The sequence below is a fragment of the Carettochelys insculpta genome, chromosome 1 (assembly GCF_033958435.1).
Source record: "Carettochelys insculpta isolate YL-2023 chromosome 1, ASM3395843v1, whole genome shotgun sequence".
In the NCBI taxonomy this organism is placed as follows: domain Eukaryota; kingdom Metazoa; phylum Chordata; order Testudines; family Carettochelyidae; genus Carettochelys; species Carettochelys insculpta.
In genome coordinates this window covers 101404312-101425284 of record NC_134137.1, presented here as the reverse complement: position 1 = coordinate 101425284, position 20973 = coordinate 101404312, and positions in this window count along the sequence as shown.

Sequence of the window (20973 nt, the reverse complement as noted above, 5' to 3'; positions counted from 1 at the left end):
TAGAAAGTATGCTTATTAAGTTTGCAGATGATACCAAGCTGGGAGGGGTTGCAACTGCTTTGTAGGAAAGGGTCATAATTCAAAAGGATCTGGATAAATTGGAGAAATGGTCTGAGGTAAACAGGATGAAGTTTAATAAGGACATATGCAAAGTGCTCCACTTGGGAAGGAACAATCAGTTTCACACATACAGAATGGGGAGAGACTGGCTAGGAATGACTGCAGCAGAAAGGGATTTAGGGGGTTATAGCGGACCACAAGCTAAATATGAGTCAACAGTGTGCTGCTGTTGCAAAAAAAGCGAACATGATTCTGGGATGCATTAACAGGTGTATTGTGAACAAGATGCGAGAAGTTGTTCTTCCGCTCTACTCTGTGCTGGTTAGGCCTCAGCTGGAGTATTGTGTCCAGTTCTGGGTACTGCAGGTCAAGAAAGATGTGGAGAAATTAGAGAGGGTCCACAAAAGAGCAACAAGAATGATTAAAGGTCTAGAGGATGTGACCTATGAAGAAAGGCTGAAATAATTGGGCTTGTTTAGTTTGGAAAAGAGAAGATTGAGGGGAGACATTATATCAGTTTTCAGGTATCTAAAAGGGTGTCATCAGAAAGAGGGAGAAAACTTGTTCTTTTTGGCCTCTGAGGATAGAACAAGAGGCAATGGACTTAAACTGCAGCAAGGGAGGTTTAGGTTGGATATTAGGAAAAAGTTGCTAACTGTCAGGGTGGACAAACAGTGGAATAAATTGCCAAGGGAGGTTGTGGAATCTCCACCGCTGGAGATATTTAAAAACAGGTTAGATAGATGTCTATCAGGGATGGTTTAGACAGTGCTTGGTCCTGCCATTGGGGCAGGGGGCTGGACTCGATGGACTCTCAAGGTCCCTTCCAGTCCTAGTATTCTATGATTCTATGATCTATGATGAGGTGTGTGATATATTGAGGCACTTATGATCAACCTTCAGTACCTCCTCTAGGGGAATACAAAGGGTATCACCATTTCACTTCATCAGTTTGTAAAACTATCTGAAATTATCTGTGATAGAACAGGGGTGGGGGACCTCCAGCTTGTGGGCCACACATTGTTCATTGGGGTCAGCTGCTGGAGGACTCCCAGATTTACCCAACTGTTTGTTTACCTGGGAGCACCCAGTTCCCAGTGACCATGTTTCACCATTCTCAGCCAACGGGAGCTGTGAGAAGTAGTGGTCCAGCCCTCACCACGTTACTCAGCTCCTATTGTCTAGAAACAGCAAACTGCAGCCACTGGGAATTGTGAGCATGCCTGGGGATGCTCAGTTATATAAACCATATGGTGGCCCACCAATGGCTAAGCTCGATGAACAGTATGCCAATGGACTGCAAGTGCCCCATCCCTGCTTTATAATATTATTTACACAAAATTAAGCAACCACGAGACACTTCAGCTGTCTCTATACTACAGAGTTTTGTGGTTACAAGTTTCTACTGGGGCATATTTCCCAACAGAACCTCTATTGACAGAATGCATCCACACCAAATAGAAGCTCGTTCTGTCAACACACTTTGTTGACAGAGAACGTCCACACACCCCGACCCCTCTGTTGATAGAGCAGGCCACAGTGACCCAGAAGCCAGGATCACATGGATGCCAAGCCCTTCCTGGAGCAACAGCCTTGCTCGCCCCTCAAGGGCCTTCCCCAGGCCACATTCCCTGCCCATGCCAATGCCTGCATACTTCTTGGAGGGATGACAAATCTAGTGCAAGTCTTCCGGCTGTCCTGCGAGAGAGTTTGACTTTTCCAGTTTGCCACACCACCAGAGCTTGCTCTGGCTGCACACATTATTGCTGTAGCTTCTACTGCATGGCATCCCAGCCATCCTTTTCCTCCTCCTACACAGGGACAAGCCCAACACACCTCATGGGGACGCCCTCCTCACTACTGCATTTTAGCTGCCAGTGGTGGTGCCAATGGCTCATCAGGCTTGTCTGGCAACACACCACCAGCTCAGACTGGTGGGAGCATCTGGTGATGGGTGAGTGGGATGACCAGTGCTGGCTCTAGAATTTCTGCATGTGGAAGGATGCTGGGAGATGGTGTGGAAGTATAACATTGTATAAGTATAACGTTGTATAAGGGGACATGCTGGATACATTTTATATGAGAAGGCATGCCAAAACATGTTCCAAAGTATCTGAGGGAGCACACGTAGGGACAGTTAGCTTTTGAATGGAGAAGCAATTAAGATGGAGCCAGCGCATCTAAGAAGCAGGCATCAGAATGGAAGGTGTGAAGGGCAATTAGTTAAGTTAACTGGAAGCTGTTAAAGGAGATTGTTAAGGGTGGCAGGTAATTGAAGATACGTGACTGGTCTCAGGGATCTCGAAGGGTGGTGACTAAACTCTTTTTCTTCTTTTGTCTGTAACTTGTCTGTAACTTGTTCTCCAAAAACTGTATAAATTAAGAGACACAAGCCTCACTCGGGGGGCTCACTTCTAAATGTATTAGCAGAGAGGCTTTGCTAATAAAACAGAGTGGTCTGACAAATTGTGAGTCTGAGTCTAACTTTGACAATGGCCTTCAGGGGGTTTCAGGCCCACTGTCCCACCCTGTCCCCACCTGAGCCCCTAATTTCGTCCACCCACCCCTCCATACCCCCACCAACAATAAGACACACTGGGGTTGTGAAAAAATATATGGTAACTTTTAACAGATGAACATGCATGCAGAGAATCATGAATAGGAACTATTTAGTAAGTGCAGGGGGGCTGAACTATGTACAATGTGGTTGAGCCTTGGGGTGGGGGTGGTGGACCTCTGTCTAGGGAGGGGGCTGCAACCCTAAGCGGGTGCAGGACCCTGCATGGTCCTGGCTGTAGAATCCCCTCCCACTAGGGTCTCCATTGGTGTTGGGTTGGGGCCAGTGGCATTGGGAGTTATGTCTGGAAAGGGGCTGTGGCAGGGTCAGGCTGTGCTGTGGGGACCTGGAGGGGAAGGAGGTGGTCAAGGACAGGATCCTTTGAGCAAGGTCCAGGATGACTGGGGGAGACCTGGTGAGGGAAGGGCAGTGAGAGCAGAGGGAGCAGAGTCTGTAGTGGGAGGGTGAAAGTGAGGGCAGGGGGGCAGGGGAGGGGTAAAGGGGGGAAAAGGTGAGGGGGAATGGGATAGAGGGGGCTGGGAGCAGTGGGGAAGGGGGAGCGATGGGGGCGCAGCAGGTGCAGGTGGCTGGGCCAGCTGGTATCTCCAGATGTCAGTGGCAGTGTCTAGGTGGGGACATCAGCTGGTCCTATTCCTGTGCTGCCACTCCCAGTTCGTTGCCCACCATGCCTCGTCAGCCCACAGCAGCCACTCCGTTATGTTGGTGACCCACCCAAGGCCCCATTGGTCCTTCTCTGCCTGGTGACAGGACCTCTGTCCACAGGGCTACCTGCACCACTGTGGAGCCGCATTGTGTCCTAGTGCTGGTGGTGCTGTGGGTGCTCTGGATCCAACTCTGGCTCGAGCTCTGACTCCTCCCAGGGGCTGTCTGGCCTTGGCAGAGAGGTGGGGCTGGCCTGGCCCTCCAAGGGTTCAGCTGGAAGTGAGACACAGAGGAGACATGGTGAATTCTTCCCTCCACATGGCCCCTAGGGGCATTCACTCCCCCCCGCCTGTGCCAATGCAGCTCAGGGTGCAGTTGACGGGTGCAGGTGCTGCCTGTGTGCTTCAGGGATGCCTGAAGGCAGAGGGCCACAGTCCTCAGTGGTGTGTCTGCATTTGGGCCCTTGTCTGTGTTGCAGTCCCACCCACAGGCATTTTAGAGGCAGGCAGTCTGACCACCTGGCCCCGGGGCCCCGTCGGCCTCCAGTGGGGCTGGCAGCAGGCCATTGACCATGGCCTGCCGCTGTGTGGTCAGTGACCGGGTGGAACACAGTGCCTTCTGCACATGTGCAGATGCTGGGTTCGTGGGGCTGCATCAATTGCAAGCTGGCCTCATGGGGATTGCAGCATGGCCCACCCTTGCCCACTCCACTATACCCTCAGGGGTGTGCTCCATGGAGTACTCGCTGGCGGTTACCTCAATAAGGTCCAGCGAGGCCCTGGAGGTGCCCTGGCTGGAGGAGGATCCCCACTCCAGACTGTTGATGAGGGTCCCCTTATTGGCCAGGTATGCAGTATCATTCTCATTGTTGGGCTGCAGCCTCCCCAGGTGTGTCCAGAAGGCTCATGTGGGGGAGGTGTACTGCCCCCAGAGGTGTTCACGTAGCTCCTGGTAGTAAGGGCAGCTTGGCCATCATGTCCCTGACTGGCGCGCTTCATCCCAGGCACAGGTATAGCCCACCACAGCTCCTTAATTTTCACCCACACCTGCTACGTGGGTGGGATGTCCTGAGGCTCCCTGGGCTGTTGTAACACAGCTGTAGCCTGGGGTGTTCCTCATTTTAGCATCCAGGTTGAGCAGCACTGCCTCTTCAGCCCAAAGACCGAGCATGTCCCAAACTTTGGGGTCTGTCCAGGATGGCACACCTCCTCATAGCCAGGGGTATATCTTGCAGCTCCTCTCCTCACTCCCCAGTGGAGTAGGAAGTACCATTCACCTGTGCTGGCTGCAGGGGGTGGCCGTGAGTGCGCGGAAGGCACACATGATGGCTGGGCTGCTTGCATGCTTCCTACTTCCTGGCATGGGGTTTCCAGGGCTCCTATACCTTTAAGGCCTGGATGGAGAGGCAGAGCACAGAGCTCTGCTTGCAGTGGACAGAGTGACTCCTGGCTCGAGGTGGCTGATGCCATGGAGGACTCCTCTGTTGACATAAGGTCACCCCTGAGTATCTACACTACTTTTTTTTCAACACAATCTGTCAACAGAAGTGTTACACCTTGAAAAGAAGTGACAGAACTTTGCCAAGGAAACTGCTGCATTCTGTTTACAGTTTCTCAATAGAATGCATTTGTAGTGTGGATGCTCCCTTGGTTTTGTCGACAGAAGGCCACTTTTGTTGACAAAACGCTATGTTGTTTATCCAGCCTTACAAAACAGGCCCAGTTATTACACATCTAAATGAACCTAAGTACAATATACTTAGAAATATGGACAGTCCATCTAAATGTGATGATATATTTAACATGGAAAAGTTAAATTAGTTGTCAGTGATGGCACAAATAATTATTTATTGTTGCAATGCATAGTCACCTTGTGGAACACAGTTCCAGCATATGTTGTGAAGGCCAAAATTAAAAATGGGTTCATAAATGAATTAGAAAAGTTCATGGGGGATAGGGTCATCAATGGCTGTTAGCCCAGCTACTCAGGGATGAAACCTCATGCTTTGGATGTCCCTAACTTCTGACTGCTAGAAGATGGGTGTCACTAAGGTTAGCTTCTCCTGAGCTCTAAAGCATACACTGCCATGCTAATTTTTGTCAGAGAGCTATATTGCTTGTTTCACATTGCTTCTTCCACTACCAGGGTACTTGCTCTGGCTTCACTAGCTACTTGCTTACCACTCTCCACTGGTCTGCATACTTTGGGATATCCTGAGGTCCCACTAGCTAACATACCTCACAATAATTTCAGTTGTTCGTGTGAGCACCTGTCTGCCAGATAATCTTGGAAGTGGTGTGCATCAGAGATGCTTTTCTAAGGCAGGTCTAATGCTTAGGGCTAATTATCAGTGACTTGAGCTCTATTGGCATGCAACAAGACTCTCTAATAAGCGTTCAAGACCAAGAGTTAAAATGGTTTCTGTAACCTTTAAACAATGCCCTCCTTTCCAAGTACAAATACCTGTTCCTAGTCTCTCTCAAATCCAATGGGCTGTAGCATCCATCTACCTTGCTTAGTGATTACAGTTAAGTTGAATGTGAGTCCCTTCGTGATGATATGTCAAGGACAGTTCTACTGTCTTTGAATCACTCAACCAGGATACATCACAATTTATTATTCCTTCCCCAATTAGAAAGTGACTTGTGAGGCAACACCAGGCAAAAGTCATCATTTGGCCAAAACTATCCCATCCTGGTGCGTGCCTAAGCAGAGCTGGCATGTTACTACACCAAGGTTGGTTCCTGAAATTTTGTTCACAAGCTCATCACTAGACATAGGGGAGCAGTCATGCAAACTGCTTACACAAGGAAAATGGCATTTGTGAATAATTGTTTAAATTCCAAAACAACTCTTCTGTTCAGCAGTGATCCTAATCCTGTTTAGTCTGTCTGCACAAGTGCCCCCATAAACAACTTTGTGTTCACCCTAATATTTGTAAAAATGTTCTTTGCATCAGTAGTTACGCTCTCATGCTAACAAGAGAAGTCACCATTTATTTATCCAGTCCAAAAGGAAAAAAAGTGTCATGTGATGAGACATTTCAACTAATAAATTGTAAATATGAATCTTGAAGTGAATGATTTGAGGACAGCTCAGAGGGTTAGCTTTATCCATCCAAACTCTGTGGTGACTGATTTTGAATATCTAATGCATTGTCAGAAATCAGAAATGTGTGGTAGTTCAAAGGTTTCACATGGGTTGTATAAAAGCTATCTGAGTGCAGAAGGTGGGTACCTGCAAGAAAATTTTAATTACACAGCCACTAAAGGCTTCTGCTTAAAAAAAATCCTCAAGATCAGATTCCCTGATCCTGGGAGATACAGTGCCATCGCCCAATTGCAAAAGCTCCATTTGAGAACCCAGGAAGACAACCTTGGAATGTTTGCCTATACAGCAACCCAAAGCTCTTAACCCTCCTTAAGGAATGAGCTTGAAAACAAATTGAAATTTCTTAATAGGTGACCTTTCAGTCACAGGCACATACATACAGAACATCCTGCCTTCTAGGACACAGAAATCAGATCATGGTCTTACGTAGGTGATTTTATTAACAAAACAAAGAAGACATACCAGGTGTTTATATTTGGTTGGTAGGTGTTACAGAGAACTAAAAAAACAATTAAAACACAGAATTGCTTTCCCTGGGATTCAGTTTAAAAGTCACAGTGGTGGGGATACATCAATGAGCCTGAGAAGTCCAGGAAAGCAAACTGAAAATTTAAGAAGAAAAAAAAAAAGACACATAGGACTTTCACAGGCAAATAATTGCCTCAATTCAAAAATCCCATTGGCTCATTTGGCTCATTGACAGTGCTGCTTGAAGATTTTCAGGGACCAACTTTCTCTGGGTTTCACCCTTTATGGGCAGTTTAGTCAACTGACTACTGGGTTGTCTAGAAAATGGGTAGTAGCCTCCCATCCATCACGTATGCTCCTAAATATATTCTAATCTTCCTGTCAGACATTTACTTATGAGACAAAGTGGGATCCTTTTTTTCTGCGTTATGGGTAGATTTAGTTGGGAAAAAGAGAAATGTCAGATAACCTTGCCTATGTCTCCAATGAAAGGTAATGCCAAGGAAACCCAGAAACCTCCCACATAAGACTTCACACCAACAAAGGTGTAACTGTCCCAGGGGACTACACAGAGCTTCATCAATTCGGATAATTTGTAATGAGTGGGATGGATAATATCCCACACTGGCAGTCATTCCAATGCTTCAATTTACTAAACCACCAACAAAAGCATCATCCATGGTGCCTTACTGATTACCCTGAAGCCAAAAACACAGCTCTCTTAAAGTAACCCAGTCCTGGCTTGGCCTTCCTCCCAGAAAGCCAAGCCAAATACAATAAGGATGATTGAAAATCTTTCTCTTTGTATAAAATGTTCTACCAGTTCCAAAGGATTGGACAGATTACCTCCCAGGTCAATAAATATTTCAGATCTTACCTAAAACAAGCTTATATCCAATTCTTATTAACTAAACTAAAAAGTACTAGGCTTAGAAGAGAGAAAGTATTGGTTAAAAGATCATTATACATACAGACATAAACAGAATCCTTAGGTCAGTTTGATAGTAGAGATGGTGGGCTTTAAAACTACAAATAGTCCATTTCAGAATCAGTTCATCAGGGTGTAGTCCAATGTCTAAATATTCAAGATCAGGGTGGACCAGATGGGACTGGAGATCTTAAGCTTGTGGCACAGGCAGACTTGAGATAAAAAAGATCAGGTCCCATGAGCTCTTTGTAGAGTTTCAGGCATCTTCTGACAGCAGGTTGTTCTCAGGTGGATAATAATAATAATAATAATAAATAATGAAAAACCTGAAAAGCAGTCCTGTAGCACCTTACAGACTAACAATTTTATTTATTAGGCAATGAGCTTTCATTGGTAAGATCCACTTCATCAGATTCTGGAGCAAAAATAGTTATCTTTGAAGTAACATCCTCTTTCCCTAAACATCACCAGTAATTAGCTCCATGAATTACCAAAAGGCAGTTAAGTAGCTCCTTCCATTTGCAGGTGATTTGGTATCTACTTTGAAGAGAAATTAAGACATGGATATCACTACATTTACAAAATGAAAAAGCAGCCCTGAGCCCTTTAAAGACAAACAAAATAAATGATTTTGTTAGTCTTTAAAAGGCTACAGGACTGCTTTTTCATTTTGTGAAGATATAGACTACCACAGTTATCTTTCTGTGACTATTCACTATATTTACAGTTCATTTAAATGTTAATATCTTTTTGTTATCTTTGAATTAACAGAATACAGTAATATATAGGAACTGTTTGGTTACTTTGTCAACATCTAACAACATCTATGTAAACACACAAAACTCAAATATTATCTACTAAGATACTTCTAGAGGTGGAATTTAGGACATTTAGCCTGCAAGTTGCTTATCAGTTTCTGGCCCTGTCACTTAAGTAATTCTGATCTTGTGAATTTGATCTTTTATAGCAGGATATATACGAGGTTTATAAAGGTTTGGAAGGATTCAAATTTCATTTGACCTAGTTAGATAACAAACAATGAAAAACTGCCTTAGAGTTGAAGGAAGTTAAAATGGAGTATGCTTCATTAAGGCAAAGGCTAACCAATCTGCAGCAAAAAAAAAAAAAAAATCTTGATAAAAGCATGTCTCTGAAAGGTTGGAATTAAAAAAAAAAAAACATGATAGCTTTCCTCAGAATACGCTACCTGATGTACTTGAGATTGGATCCCAGTTTGTCTTCCCAGAAGATTGAAAAGGATCAGTGAGTGATTGGAGACAGAATGAGAGAAAATGATAAATAACACCAGACCATTTCTCTTTTTTAAAGATGAAGTTAAACTGATGTCTACTGCTAAGCAAAAGAAACAATTTAACATAACCATAAATATAAAGATTTTAAATTTTCATTGTATCCAGATTTCTTTGTAAATTAAGGCAATAAAAGAGAAGCATTTAATGATATCAAATTAACTCTTAAGGGATCAGATACGAAATACAAGCTCAGATATCCTCTAATCTTCTCAGTGAAGCTGTCAGATTCCATGAAACTCATCAATATCCCATCAGGTGTTTGGCAAGCATGACAAGAATAGAGACCAGATCTTCCTGAGGGTAACAGCATGATAGTCTCATAAACAAAAAAGAAAAGGGAGAGTCTAAACCCTAAAGAAAAGCAATTTCATTTGGGACAACCAGGCAGTTCATGTGATTATATATAATATATATGATATAATCAATAGTATTATAGAGTGTAATTAGCATTTTTAGATAAGGAATTTAATGTAGTAATAATGTAAAGTATTCAATACTTTCAGTATATAGATAAGCCAACATGACTATCTGTGTAATCATAAATGTACTCTCTTACAGCCTTACTTTTCTTACCATATTCTTGTTATATGGTTGAAATATATAAATGATGTTAGTACAATCATAGCTATTTGTTGTGGGTTATTTGTGTTATTTTTGACTACCTATATCACTTTATCAGGGTGCCCACATGTGTATTTTTACATTTTCTGCCCATACTTATGTGTTCCATATTTATCATACATGTATGGTAAAATATCAAAACAAAAAGCAGTCAAGTAGCACTTTAAAGACTAGCAAAATAGTTTATTAGGTGAGCTTTCGTGGGACAGACCCACTTCTTCAGACCACCGCTATGGTAAAATAGTCATATTTAGGCATTTTCACATGTAATTTGTCATACTTTGTTTGCCTCTTCATTAGTGTATTAGTATAAGTATATTAACCTTTGCATAATATAGTCATAATATAGTCTATTACTTTTGTTTTCACATCTACAGAGCAATAGGCTTCATTCATTTATACACTTGCATATGCAGATATTTTGATAAATACAGATATATTTCAAACAGATTCTTAGTTAATTTTGGTGTGGTAAAGTGGGAAGTGCGTGGGTACAGGCATAAGCTGTCTGGGATCTAAACATGTCCATAAAAAGAATCTGAGATTAAGGTGAATGGTGTACTGGTATTTTGTTTTTAGTTTTGGGGGTTCTTTGCTCTGAGAAGCACTTAGAAACTGTCAATGTACTAGGTATCAAGGCTCAACAGAGCTATTGAAATGCACAGGCAAAGGGAAGTGAAGAAAGTCTATGGGTGGGATGTGACTATCACTGCTCTTTCTTCTCCAGAATCAGGGGAATAGTCATACTAATCCACAAAAGACTAACTTTGCAATTTATTCAAGCTATGGTTGGATTCTGAGAACACATGCATCATAACCGAAGGCATAGCTAATACTAATTAATTTTGGGCAGTGCGTATAATCCTGTTGGTGAAAATGTACCCTTAATTGCAGAAATGACTGATGTTATTTCCAACAGAAGTGATGTCCAAGTTGATTAGTGAGAGACTGGAATACCATAATATCATCACAAAGATCTAGGCAAAAATCTCAGACCTCTTCAAACCCTCCATTATCTCAAATGAAGGCTACTGAACTAGTGGATATTTGGAAAGTGAAGCATCCTGTGAAGCATGACTACACGTTTCTCAGTGATTCCTGCCTCCTATTCCAGATCATATTTTCTTGTATTTAAGGTGCAAGTTCCTGCACATCTGGAGGTTGAATCAGTAACATCATCATTTCTGATCATGTGCCAGTTTCTTTTCATATAAATACTGGTCACAGTGCTACAAGATCCTGGAGATGGAAGTTAAATGCAATCTACTTAAAGAACCAAAATTCCTTCTGGTGATTAAAACTTCCTTTACAAATGCATTGACAGCAAGTACAAATACTGTCTCCTCCACTACAAAATTATGGGAAGCACTGGTGGTACCTTAAAGGGAGAAAGCATAAAATGTTCATCTGAAAAGAAGAAGGGAATACATTACTTAATTCCATGTCAGGCTGCTAAATTTGAAAAGAACTATAAAAAAAGAACCTCAGAATAATAATCAGCTGCACTCTCTCATTACTTCAAAATACACATACAATTAATGTATGTCTGTCAAGATTGAATTCAATGCTAAATATTGTTATACAGAGTTATTATGAATGAGGAGACAAAAAAGGCAAATTCTTACTGAGGAAAATCAAGGGGGCTTTATCCAATAGCCTGTATGACTTTGCTAAAGGACTACCGTCTTTCTGTAATAGTATCTGGTAAAATTAGCACACAGTGCAAGGACTTTTTATAAATGTCTTTATACTTTTCCTGGTGACATCAATTCCAATTATCCAACTAGCTCAATTGGCTCGCTCATCTTCAATATAGCTCCTGCATGTAATGGCTTTCCAGCAGAATTTTATAAGACATTTTTCAACCAACAAATATCAATATTGTCAGAGCTATATAATAAAATATTTAAAAACAAACAGTATTTTGAGACATGAAGAGGGACACAATTTCACTACTTGTTTAAAAAAAAGACAAATGTGGTCTTCCTTGTGGCAATTAGTATCCCCTTTCTCTGTTGAATATAGAATATAACAGTCTGATTCCCTCGCCACAAAAACATAAGAACAGCCATACTGAGTTACACCAAAGGATCTAGCCCGGTATCTGGTGTTCTTACAGTGACCAGTGCCAGGTGTCTGAGAGTGAATGAACAGAACAGGTATGCGTCAAGTAATTCCTCCTCTGTCACCCATTACCAGCATCTGACAACCAGAGGCTAGGGACACTATTCCTACCCATCCTGGATAATAGCACCTGATGGACTTATTCTCTATGAATCTATCTAGTTTTGTTTTGAACACTGTTCAGGTCCTCGTCTTCACAAAGTTTTCTGGCAAAGAGTTCCACAGGTTGACTGTGTGTTGCATGAAGGACTACTTTCTTTTGTTATTTTAAAACTGCTACCTATTAACATCATTTGTTGACCCTTACATCTTGTGTTGTGGGAACAAATACATTACTTTTCCTTATTCACTTTCACCATACCAGTCATGATTTTATAGACCTTTATCATACACCCCTTCATCTCTTCTTTTCTAAGCTGAAGAGTCCCAGGTTTTTTAATGTCTCCTCATGTGGCAGGCTTTCCAAACCCCAAATAATTTTTGTTGCCCTTTCTGAAAAAAAACCAATGTCAATATATCTTTTTTGAGATGAGGTAACCACATCTATACCTGTAACTGGTGCTAGTAACATATACCAGGTAGAAACCTTCTATGGAAGGAATTACCAATATCTCCAAGCGGATGATATTCTGCGCATTCTCAGAGTACCTCTGTTCGGCTCCACTACTACTCTCTGCAGTAACTTATTTCAGTGAGATCTCAGGATTTTGAATAAACCAAGACAAGTCTCAAGTGATAGATATTTCTGGATGAAATTCTTTTTTTCATGAAGTAAAATCACTGGCTGGTTATTTCTTCGATAAAGGATATCAGAATATCTCTTTGCAGTGCTAAATATACTCAAACAGGCCTTTGGTACTCACCTCAAAATAGGGTTCACTACCCCCACTGTTTCTCTTTTTTGCTTATTTTCCTTCTGGAGTCTTTCACTACCTCTTCATAAGCCTTAGAATTAAAATGCTAATAAATTCCTATTGCATGATATGAATACACACTGGTCCCCCCAGCAGACAACTGTCCCCAGTCCACTATCTAGAAGAATTAGTGTCAAGACAGGTTACCTTTGACTGAATTGTTTTTAACTACAGGCCTAGTAACCATAATTTCCAGTAAATATAATAACGCTTCACAGATTAATTTTATATGGCACAGGCTTTGTTACAGACATTGTATGACATTATTTTGGTGTTTCCTGTATACCTCGGTATCTTCTGTCAGTTGGGCTTCCTGGGTCACACTTGATATGGCACCTATAGTACTTGAGGGTTTCAGTCCTGCTCAGAGAAAGACTGAATTAATCCCCTTTACCAGCACAGCACTGTGCTTTTATGATAATAAAATTAGGATTCTCTTCTGCAATGCAGATGCTATATATTCCTCAGCAGGAAAATGAACTGTGTGCTGTAGCTAATACATAAATGCTCCCCTGTTCTCCACTGAATTTATTGCTGTGTATTCAAATAGGGAGATTGGCATTCTTCATAGTGGAAGGAGGAATACTGATTTCCTATTTTATTTACTTGATTTACAGTTGGATGATTGCCACTGCAGTATCAGAACGTCAAAAACTTTTCTGCATGCTTATTCCTTAACTTCCACTCTAACAATGTTTTTTTTTCTGACACCATGAAGATTGAATGCTTCCAGTAAGTTCTTCTAGTCAGTTTTACTGCAGCAGAATTGCAAATGTAATGAAGACACCAATATTTCTTGAGCAGAGCAGGACATCAGCAAGGCACAATGACCTGAAGATGATCATTTATCAGCTGACAAAACAGGCCTACTACTTTGATGAATAGAGTGGACATTCTTTTCTAGATTAAAATAAATACCGTATTTTTCTCTTCTGGCTTGCCACCGACAGGTTCAGAATAGCATGCAGTGTCATTCACACAAGATGGTACTTTACTGTTTCCTTAATGGATGACTATGACAGGGTACACATACCTCATACTAGCCAGGAGTCGTGTGTACCCTCCAGCTTTGTCAGACCAGTCCCTTCAAGGTGGCCTTGCTATGTCTAATAAAAATGAGACCCAGTGATGATCCCAAGGCATCCCTTATATTTGAGCCACAGAATTTTCCCCATATAATTCTTAGGGTATATCTTTTACAAATAAAAAAAAAATCTTATCTTGATTTGAAAACTAAGGGGAATCTACCATGATCTTTGGTCAATTGTTCCAATGGTTCATCAGCCTCACTCTTAAATAAAATTACCCATTATTTCTCGTGTACAACTACAACTAATCACATACTGCTTCAGAACAGTAACAGAGAGAAAGCCATGTTAGTCTATATACTAACAAAACAAAAAAGCAGCCCAGTAGCTCTTTAAAGACTAACAAAATAATTTATTAGGTGGTGAGCTTTCCTGAGATAGACTGTGGGTCTATCCCAGGAAAGCTCACCACCTAGTAAATTATTTTGTTAGTCTTTAAAGTGCCACTGGACTGCTTTTTTGTTTCAGAACAGTTATTAAATCACTTTTAGGATGGGCAGGATCACAAATATCCCACATTTGAGCTTGTTCTCTTGCTTTCTACAAGGACCCTGAAGTCTACCATTATCCTTCCCACTGCTCTTGAATTTCATTACTTCTTTGCTTCACTACTGCTCACCCAGGTCTGAAACAAAAGGCCAGAACAAGGAACTTAGCATTGCTTAGAGGACAAATCCCGCTGTCTTGCTCTCCATTTTGGACACATTTCAGACAGTGAAGGGGATGCTGATTAAAAGAGCTGTGGAGTAGATGGCAATCCACTGGTTTGTGCAACACTTCTCTGATGCTAGCAGGACTGTGGAGAGGTGAAGAGCAAGGACCAAGACTAGAAGAAGAAGAAGGCATATAGAGATTAGTGGTAACAAAAACTAGAGATCTCCCTTCAGGGTCATGAATATCTCCTTCCAGGCTGTGAATAGAGCTTCTGACAATACAAAGAAAGAAAAGAAAACAATGTTATAAATAATACAAAAGTTGCTGAAGTTAGAGATGACTCAAAAATATAAGTGAGACTAGAGCTGGACAATCCTGCAATAAGTTATTCTCAGACACCCATTCTGAATAAAGACTATAAATTGATGTACCACATCATGAACCTTATGCTTATGGTAAAAATCAAAGAGAAATAGAGTTTAGCAGCAAATCCCGTTTTTCTTTCCCCTTCAGGAGTAGGTTAAGATAACTCACTTGACAAAACTAATGACTGTAATAGCCATGCACAAACTAAGACACATTTTATGTGATCTTTTACTGCATAGTAGACATTTAAGCGTTCACTTGCTAGTATGTCTTTGTTTTAGAAAAACTGATAGTAGGTTTTCTTGTCTTGTCCTTTAAATAAATTGCATCAAACTAAAAGGAGCCATGTGCTCCACATACGTTTATTCAATTTGTTTCTTAGAAGCCATTAACTTGAAGAATACATATGCAAATTTGGATTTTATGTGTAACATATTTTCTGCATATTCACACCATTAACCTGAAATAAAGGTAAAATAAATCCAGAAGATTAAAAGACAAAACACAAAAGGAAACCATTGCTTGTTAAAAAAAAAAAGACTGATTATAGGAGATTTCTCTCTAATCCCAACATAAAGATGACTATACTGAGAAAATATTAAAACTCCCAATGGGCGAGAGTGCCCCATCAGTTTAGAACTGAAATAGCACAGGTTAAATCTCTTTAATCTGGCACCCTTGGAACCTCACCTGTGTCAGACAAGAGAATTTGCCAGACTACATGAGGTCAATATTGTTTAGGAGCATTACCAACACTTCCATTGTTTACTGGGCTTTAGAAGACATTTAGGTGTAAATTACAACTGAATAACAGCACAGAACACAGACAGCCAGGACTGGTGGCTATAACCAAGCTTTATGGGACAGTGGCAATGTTGGCCACACACATGACAAGTGGTTGTCCAGCTACCTAAATCATGCTGGATTCCAGACATTGCTGGACAAGAGAGTTTCGGATTAGAGAGGCTGAACCTTTACTTTTAACTGTGATGGGAATTTCTACTTCCATTTGAAGAGCTTCATGAGAATACAGGGATCATACTTTCCCACCCTTTACTGAATAAAATGTTTGTATTCTATGTTAAAAAGTAACTAAACTGAAAGAAATCAAAGACAATTAAGATGCTTTAAAGGATAAAAATAGTACTGTCACATGTCAGTCGTATGAAATAATTTGAAAATAAATGAATATATTGATAAAAATAGGTTAAGAAATCCCAGGAGTTGTTAGAGAAATTACCTTTGTAACTGAGGACAAAATCAGGAATGCAGACTACAGGCTCTTCTTATTAGTGAATTAAGAACTTTGTAACAGAAAAGTGAGAAATAAAAGCAAATTGAAGTGTTACTTTGGAAAAAGAGATGCTGTCAAGAGTAGACAGTGGAAATGTCAGCCCCTTTCTTTCTTATTGTCTCTGATTCAATGAAGAATTTTCTAAATAACATAGTAATTTACATTGTTGACATTAATTCTGTCCATCTGGTAAGGAATGATATTTAAGAATGCATTATCAAACTTAATCTAGAAATAAAGTCATATCAATATTTTTCTGTGTCAAGCAAAGGGTTTTTTTTAATTGCAAGGATGATTAAAAAATTGCCTGGCTATCTCATGACACATTCACAGGGGAGCCATCACACACTAGAATATACAGCATGTCTAGTACATGTGACAACATATACATATATATTCACTGTCTGTTATTTGTAAGAATATATTTTCTGTGAAAATTTTCACATAGAATATGAATTGATGAAGTTGCTTTTATGTGTAAATTTCTGCTTAAGTAATATTGTAGCTCAGTTCTCATGTACAATTCTATATTTTGTTAGGGAGATAGGTGAAATGATAGAATATGGACATGGATTCCTCTTTATCTTTGAAGTTTAGCTGGTTTTCATTCTGTTTAAAAGCACAGATACTGGGCTTAACCCAATATTACTCCAATTTCTATTGGGTAATCTAACTTCAGAACTCCCAGTTATAAAGAAGTTTGAATGGAGTTGTGGTGACGCCTGGCCTCCTTGTTATTCCTACTCTGGTTAGTTCCCAGAATAACAAAGACTCAAAGAGAAACTGATTCTGAACCGATATAAATCAGCATGCTCCAATACATGTTGAATCCAACAGAGCTACAACATTTATATCAGGAGAGAATTTGGCTTTTATGCATTGTGTGAAATAGGCTGTGTGGCTATTTCATTTTTGAACTTTTAGTGCTTAGTAAATCTTTGAAGTTAAGAAACATTTTTTTGTGAAGCATGATACTGAACAATTATTACGCGTCTGGTTTATACAGTCTATATAGAATGAATTAAAAGTATTTCCTGCCAATACCACACTTGTTCCTGCCAATAAAATGTTTTTCTGTCCCCTGTTTCAGTATGGAAGACTGACAAACACATGACAAAACACAAAAGCAGTCCTTTAGCACTTGAAAGACTAACTAAATGATTTATTAGGTGAACAGCTTTCATAGGACAGACCCACAAATCTGAAGAAGCAGGTCTGTCCCACAAAAGCTCATCACGTAATAAATTAGTTTGTTCATCTTTAAAGTGCCACAGGACTGCTTTTTTGGTTTTGTAAAGTTACAGACTAACATGGTGTTAGCCGATGGCTGAGTAATGAGTGGTTTGTGAGCCTAGTTACATCTGAGTCTTTGACTGCTAGGACCGACAGTCCCTTCGCAGTGGGCAGCCAGAATGGCTGACGGATGCCCCAGAGATTCACCCGAGTCTTTAACTGCTAGGACAGGCAGTCCCTTTGGAGCAGGCAGCCAGGGAGGCTGATGGGTGCCCCAGGAGTCTGTCCCATGGAGATGACATGCCCCAGCGCTCAGCTTTTACTACACCTTACCACTTACCAGGCTGATATAGCCAAATAGCTAAGGTTCTTTGTTTTGTGTTCGGCTGAGTTACAGTAACTGGAAGGAGTCAGGCCGAAAGCTTAAATGGTTACTATTTATTAAAAAGGCAGAAATAAGAATCTTAGCGGTTACAAGGTTATTGCTCTATCTTCTTAACTACTAGTAGGATGATACATATGGTATACCAATTAGATTACAAATAAACATTACACATTTGAGGACAAAACACCTCAGCTTACAGAGCTCTTACTATTAAATGTGCACAAAGGTACATCGCAGGTATAATTCTCACCCCTGCATCCTTCGACTCCAGCGTAGCCAGCATCGTTCACTCAATCCCTTGGGAAGAAAAGTACGAGGAGGGCGTCCCATGGGTCCTCGGAAGGCAAAGACCTTACCTGACCGGCAGATATAGGTAATTGGAGCTCAGTTAGAGTAGGCTACCGGGCCCATCTTTATACCCCTTGGGTCACGCACACTCTTCCTTATCTAAAGGTGTCAATTGTACTGGTTCGCCTTTGTGATGCTAGTTCTTACAAGGGAGTTGCAACTTAATTTACACTTGTAAGACAGAGATAACTAAATCATTAAGACACGACATTCTTTTCATATGGGCATAGGATTCCTCTCCTGGGGCAATGTGTAGGCGTGTCAATTGTCAGTACCAGCCAAGGGCAATTTAGGGCCCTGTGGTCATTGGCTGGCTTGTTAGCCCTCTTATCTGTGTTCTTCCATTATCCAGGGTCATAATGAGGCAGCACATCTGTGCTCTGAGGCATCAAAGGCTGTGCTTGAGATTAGCACATCTGTGTTCTCAGGCATTCTAAGACTGTGCTGTTTTCTTTGTCCTTTGTGCTCTGAGGCACCTGAGAGGGGCAAGATGGAGTAGAGCAGGGGGAATTCTGTCTGGCTACACATGGCTACTACTCTGTGGCTATAAACATGTGTTGTGGACTAAGTGACTATAAAAGAGGGTGCATGGACAGTGTTAAACACATAATTCCATTGAACAACCAGAGGTCTTAATCTTGAAGTTAACATACTGAACATTCAGGATTTAATCCATTACAGCATATAGGAACAGTATATTAACTTGCTACCTTTCATGCACCATGACTTTGAAGTGTTACATAATTTTTTCAAAAAATATTTGTATGTGTACAAATGATTTACGGGGATCATTTTACTGACCATAGAATGCAACTTGCTTTCTCTAGGGTTGAAAGTAGGAGTAAAGAACAGGAAATGATCATTTAAAAGAATTACAGTACTTAACTCTAATGTGTTCCACTCAGTTGCATTGAAGTGCTTTGCTCTGCCTGAGTGAAATTGTATGTGCTATACTTTATATGGTATATTAACATATAATGGCTAAGGATCTTTAGCTGTCTTTTAAAAAGTTGCCTGGGATAACAGCATAAGTGAACAATATTTTCTGAATAATATGAACACAAGATGTGCAATAGGGACCCAGCAGTAGGAGCAGAAAGAAAATTTGAAAGGGTTGTTTAAAACAAATCGTAAATGGAAATGGAGAGCTGAGTATTTGCATTTGAAGTTTTAAGGAATTAAGCTGGTGGATGCAGCAAGAAGATTTTGCAACTGAAATCCAGACTCAGATGCTGCATCTACACTGCACTACCCTTCGAGAAGGGGCATGCTGATGAGCGAAGGAGAGCATTCAAATGAGGTGAGAATTTAAATATCACATGCCTCATTTGCATATTACTATGAGCGCTCACTTCCGGAAGAGCCTTTTCTGGAAGCAAAAGCTGCCTTGCAGGAGGGGTTCCTTTAGCAGGAAACCCCCCTTCCAGAGGAACACTTATTCCTCAAACTATTCTGGAATAGCTTATTTTAAAATAAGGCTGCTGTGTAGATGTAGCCCATGAGAGATATAAAGAGGTTTTAGGAAATAAGTTGGAAGCTGAAACAACAGGGATGTGATTTGGCTTGGTCTGATTTACAGCAAGAACTCCATTTTCCCCCCCTAACATGTTTTCCTTTTAGGCTGTGCAAAATCTTACATTTCTTCAAAGGGTTCTTGAGACAGCACATTTGGAAATTTTACACTATTATATACAAACGTAGCTAACAGAATAATAGCATCGCTGTGTGTGAACAGAGCTATTCTATTCATAGTATATTTGTGAAAAACAAAAGGGAGTTTTATTTTTATCAATAGAATACATCTTTAGGTAGAAATAAGAGTTTTCTTATTTATTTTTAATATCACCCATTCTTGTGAAGGGCACAAGGACTTCCAAAGCCTCTGGTAACAAAAATATTGTATGTGCACTTAACTGAAATCCAGACCTCTCACATATTTGAGACCAAAATTTCAGTTTGAAGCTTTCTGAAAAAATGACTCAACAAAGGAGGGTTGAATTTCTGTCAAAGCTCAGATCTTCCATTGGTAAAAAATGGGCGTAGTTTCATTAACTTCTGTGGAGTTACTCAACTAAGGATGTGAACTTTGGTGACCTCCTTCTTTTGTTAACTGCTTCCTTGATGAATGAGTCACACAGACAGATGCTGGGAAGATCAACTGAGAAGCAGTCTTTAAACTATGCTGAAGTTTTTCTGCATAGCTACTTATTATTTTCACATCAATATTCTTGTCAGTTTATAAACTATCAGAATGGGAGCGATGCCTCTTTCCATATGTGAAGAGCAGACCTCCTGCCTCCTTTGAATTCACTGATTTCCTCTTTCATGGACATGAGATTCCAATTAAACATCATTAGGGATAAATTTAAATCATTCTAGCGTTCAAAAACATTGGTAAGGTAAGCAGGTCTGAAATTCTGAATCATTGGTAAATTTTGATCCCTCAAAAAGTTGTGCAGTTTGGAGAATTATGGAAGTTAGAGTTGAAAAGGACCTGTTGGATCACCGGGAACACTCAATAATTGTTCTGGACTCACAACATTCTTCCCTCAAAGGGTACAACAGAGAGAATTTGTGTTCAAGAAATCGTCAATATATGTTTTGCCTGAATAATAGTTGTAGCTGTGCTTTTTTTATGTAAAAAAAAAAGAGGGGCCAATGCTCAGCCAGCTCCCTTCTGCCCTCCCAACCAATCCCCTGTCTACAGGTGCTGAGGTGCCGGTACTCAGTACCACCAAGTACCAGCATAAATTAAAAGCACTGGTTTACCACAAAAAAAATCAAAGAGGTAGATGAATATTACAGAGTCATGTTTTAGTAAAGTTTACCATTTGCCATGAATTCTA